The sequence below is a fragment of the Penaeus vannamei genome, chromosome 41, assembly GCF_042767895.1.
Source record: "Penaeus vannamei isolate JL-2024 chromosome 41, ASM4276789v1, whole genome shotgun sequence".
Lineage (NCBI taxonomy): Eukaryota > Metazoa > Arthropoda > Malacostraca > Decapoda > Penaeidae > Penaeus > Penaeus vannamei.
In genome coordinates, this window is record NC_091589.1 from 3,147,621 (window position 1) to 3,152,620 (window position 5,000).

Genomic DNA, 5,000 nt, shown 5'->3' on the forward strand with positions numbered 1-5,000 from the left:
AGAGAGAGAGAGAAGAAAGAGAGGGAAGAACGAGAGAAGTGGGTAGGGAGACGAGGAGGAAGACGAGAGAGAGAGAAGAGGGGGGGGGTGATCGAAGGGGGTGGAGAAGAAGATAGGAGGGAGGAAAAAAATGTGCATAGAGAGAGAGAGAAGAGAGGGAAGAACGAGGAGGGGAGAAGGAGGAGACGAGGAGAGAGAGAGAGAGAGGGGGGGTGGAGAAGGAAGAAGGAAGTGAGGAGGGAAAAAAACGTGCATAGAGAGAGAGAGAGAGAGAGAGAGAAGAGAGAAGAGGAAGAACGAGAAGTGGGTAGGAAGGAAGACGAGGAGAGAGAGAGGGGGGGAGTGATCGAAGGGAAATAAGGAAGAAAGGACAAGGAAACCGTTCAATGGGAAAGGGGAGATTGGACAAAAAAAACGTGCATAGAGAGAGAGAGAGAGAAGAGGGAAGAACGAAGAGTGGGTAGGAAAGGGAGACGAGGAGAGAGAGAGAGAGAGGGGGATGATCGAAGGGGAAATAGGAAGAGAAGGACAAGAGAGCAAATTTCATTGAAGGGGAATTGGAAAAACGTGCATAGTGAGAGAGAGAGAGAAAGAGAGGGAAGAACGAGGAAGTGGGTAAGGGAAGGGAGACGAGGAGAGAGAGAGAGGAGGGGGAGTGATCGAAGGGGGGTGGAGGAAGGGAAGAAGGGTGGGGAGGAGGAAAAAAAACGTGCACTGAAGTGAGAGAGAGAGAAAGAGAAGGAAGAACGAGGAGGAGGTAGGAAGGAGAAGAGACGAGGAGGAGAGAGAGAGAGGGGATGGGGGGTGATCGAAGGGGGTGGAGAGAGGAAGAAGTGGGGGAGGGAAAAAAAAAACGTGCACTAGTGAGAGAGAGAGAGAAAGAGAGGGAAGAACGAGGGAGGGAGAAGGAAGGGAGACGAGGGAGAGAGAGAGGGGGGATGATCGAAGGGAAATAGGAACAAGGACAAGGAAGGGAGAAGAGAGAGGGGGAGAAGGAAGAGAGAAGGGTGGGGAGGGAGTGAGCGAAGAGATGGAAAGGAAAGGGAGGAGGAAGAGATAGGATGGTAAGGAGGGAGAAATGGAGCGTAGGAGGAAGAGAAGGAGAGGGGAAAGAAGGAAGGGAAGGAGAGAAAAGGAGAAAGGGGGAGGAGAAGGGAAGGAAGGAAGAGGAGAGAGAGGGGATGGTAAAGAAAGGGGAAAAGAAAGATCGAAAGATGAGACGAATAGAATGAGAAAGAAAAGAAGCAAGGGGAGGAGAGAGACAAAGTGAATGGAAAAAGGAAGGAGGTGAAAGCAAGGAGAGAAAGGATGGGTTAAGGAGAGACACAAAGAAATGGAGGATAGAAGGTAGAGAAAAGGAGAGAGAAAGAAAGAAAAAAGGAATGAGAGAGAGGGGGAGGGGAGGAGAGGCGTTAGGAAGAAGGAATAGGGAGAGAGGTAAAAGAGTAAGAAAATAGAGGAGAGCGAAAGAGCGAGGAAGGAGGGAGAATGAAAGAGAGAGAGAGAGAGAGAGAGAGAGAGAGAGAGAGAGAGAGAGAGAGAGAGAGAGAGAGAGTAGAGAGAGAGAGAGAGCGTTTGGAGAGAAGGAATAGAGAGGGAGAGAGAGTAGAGAAGAGATTAAGAGAGAGAGAGAGAGAGAGAGCAGAAAGAAAGAGCGGGGAAGGAGAGGAGAATGAGAAGAGGGAGAGAGAAAGAGAGAGAGAGAGAGAGAGAGAGAGAGAGAGAGAGAGAGAGACGAGAGAGAGAGAGAGAGAGAAATAGATACAGAAACAGAGAGAGAGAGAGAAAGAGGAAGAGAAAGAGGACCAGAGAGAGAGAGACGGTGAGAGATTTCCCAAGAATACTTTATCCATAGTACCCAGAGTGCGTCGTACAACCCTTCTCTATCACACTCAATATCGTCCACTCACTCATTCTTTCTCTCTCTCTTTTTCTCCTTTCTCAACCTTCCTTCTCCCCCTTCTCTCTCTCTCTCTTCCACCCTCCTCTCTCTCTCTCTCTCTCTCGCTCTCTCTCTTTCGCTCTCTCTCTCTCTCTCTCGCTCTCTCTCTCTCTCTCTCTCTCTCTCCCTCTCTCTCTCTCTCTCTCTCTCTCTCTCTCTCTCTCTTTCTGGCTCCTCGTCTCTCTCTCCTCTCAATCTCTCTCTCTGCTCTCAATCTCTCTCTCTCGCTCTCAATCTCTCTCTCTCTCTCTCTCTCTCTCTCTCTCTCTCTCTCTCTCTCTCTCTCTCTCTCTCTCTCTCTCTCTCTCTCTCTCTCTTTCTCTCTCTCTCTCTCTCTCTCTCTCTCTCTCTCTCTCTCTCTCTCTCTCTCTCTCTCTCTCTCTCTCTCTCTCTCTCTCTCTCGCTCTCAATCTCTCTCTCTCTCTCTCTCTCTCTCTCTCTCTCTCTCTCTCTCTCTCTCTCTCTCTCTCTCTCTCTCTCTCTCTCTCTCTCTCTCTCTCTCTCTCTCTCTCGTCTCTCTCTCTCTCTCTCTCTTTCTCTCGCTCTCTCTCTCTCTCTCTCTCTCTCTCTCTCTCTCTCTCTCTCTCTCTCTCTTTCTCTCTTTCTCTCTTTCCCACACACACATCCTCTTTATCTTTATCCATCTTCATCTCGCTCGCTCTCTTCTCCTTTCTCTTTCTCTTTGTCTCTCTCTTTCTCCACTTCTATCTATCTATCTACCTACCTCTAAACACCCAAGATTCCAAATATAGAATAGAATAAAGTAGAGTAAGTGAAACACAATAAGAAAGAAGAAGAATAACCAGTATGGTGATGGGAAGCGAAGAGATAAGCACAGAGAGGAAGAGAAAGACGGGATGAGTGATGAAGAGAGGAGAAGGAGGAGAGAAGAGGTGTTAGTCTCTCGTCCCCTTGTTCCTTCTCGCCGCGTTAAAGGGGAGAGGAGGACGGGTTGGCCGAGGGAAGCCAAATTGACGTGGGGAGAGGGGTGGGAGGGTGAGGGGAAAGGGGTGGGAGTGGAGGAGGAAGTGGGTGAGAGGGAGGGAGGGAGAGTGGGTGGAGGAAAGGGGTGGGGCGGAGGGGAAAGGGGGTGGGAGTGGAGGGGAGAGTGGGTGAGGGGAAAGGGGTGGGAGTGGAGGGAGAGTGGGTGAGGGAGGGAGAGGGTGAGGGGAGAGGGGTGGGAGCGGAGGGAGAATGAGGTGAAAGAGAGGGTGAGGGAAAGGGGTGGAAGTGGAGGGGAAGAGTGGGTGAGGCGGAGGGAGGGTGAGGGGAAAGGGGTGGGAGTGGAGGAGGAGAGTGGGTGGGAGTGGAGTGGAGGGAGGGTGAGGGAAAGGGTGAGGTGGAGGAGAGTGAGTGAAAGAGAGGGTGAGGAGGGTGAGGAAAAGAGGGTGAGGAGTGGAGGAGGAGGGAAGTGGGTGAGGAAGGAAAGGAGGTGGGAGCGGATGGAGTGGGTGAGGGAAAGCGGGTGGGAGGATGAGGGAAAGGGGGTGGAAGTGGAGGGAGAGTGGTGGGAGTGGAGTGGAGGGGAGGGTGAGGAGAAAGGGGTGGGAGTGGAGGGAGAGTGGGTGAGGGAAAGGGGTGAGGGTGAGGGAAAGGGGAGGGAGAGTGGGTGAGGGAAAGGGGAGGGAGAGTGGGTGAGGGGAAAGGGGAGGGAGTGGAGGGAGAGTGGAGTGAGGGAAAGGGGTGGGAGCGGAGTGAGAGTGGGTGAAAGAGAGGAGGGAGGGTGAGGGGGAAAGGGGTGGGAGTGGAGGAGAGAGGGTGAGTGAAAGAGAGGGAGAGGAGGGTGAGGGAAAGAGAGGTGGGAGTGGAGGGAGAGTGGGTGAAAGAGAGGGTGAGGGAAAGGGGAGGGAAAGAGGTGGGAGTGGAGGGAGAGTAGGTGGAAAGAGAGGGGAGGGAGGGTGAGGGGGAGGAAGAGGGTGGGAGCGGAGGGGAGAGTGGGTGAAGGGAGGGAGGGTGAAGGGGAAAGGGGGTGGAGGGTGAGGGGGAAAGGGGTGGGAGCGGAGGGAGAGTGAGTGAAAGAGAGGGTGAGGGGAAAGGGGTGGGAGCGGAGGGAGAGTAGGTGAAAGAGAGGGAGGGAGGGTGAAGGAAAGGGGTAGGAGTGGAGGGAGAGTGGTGAAAGAGGAGGGAGGAGGGGGAGGGGAAAGGGGTGGGAGTGGAGGGAGAGTGGGTGAAAGAGAGAGGAGGGAGGGTGAGGGGGAAGGGGTGGGAGTGGAGGGAGTGGTAGTGGGAGCGAGAGGGAGAGTGGGTGAGGAGAAAGAGGTGAGAGTGGAGGGAGAGTGGGTGGGAGTGAGTGGATGGAGGGTAGAGGGGAAAGTGGTGGAGTAAAGGGAGAGTGGGTCAGAGGGGAGGAGGAGGGGAGAGGAAAGGGGTGGGAGTGGAGGGAGAGTGGGTGAAAGAGAGAGGGAAAGGGGTGGGAGTGGAGGAGAGGAGAGAGGGTGGGAGTGGCCGAGAGAGTGGAGTGAGAGGAGGAGATAGGGTGAGGGAAAGGGACGAAGGGCGGAGAGAGAGTGAGGGAGAAGACACGATGGTGAGGGAGAGGAGGTAGGTAGAGCCAAGGAAGTATGAAGAGGAAGACGGGAGAGAAGAGTGAGAGGAGAGGGGCGAAGAGTGAAGAGGAGAGAGATTAAAGAAGGGAGAGAAGATCGGGATGTGAATGGGTAGGAGTTAAGGAGTAATTAAGGGTGAAGAGGGGAAAGGGGAGAAAAGGAAGGGGTAAAGAGGTGGGAGCGAGAGGGAAGAGGAAGAGAGGGAAGAGTAACCAGAGGAGGAGGAAGAGGGAGAGAGAGAGAGAGAGAGAGAGAGAGAGAGAGAGAGAGAGAGAGAGAGAGAGAGAGAGAGAGAGAGAGAAAGAGAGAGAGAGAGAGAGAGAGAGAGAGAGAGAGAAAGAGAAAGAGAAAGAGAGAAAGAGAGAAAGAGAGAGAGAAAGAGAGAAAGAGAGAGAGAGAGAGAGAGGAAGAAAGAGGGAGAGAGGGAGAACGAGAGGGAACGAGGGATAGAGTAAGAGAAACAGAGAAGAAAGAGAGAGAAACAGAGAGAGAGAGAGTGTGTGAGTGAGGGA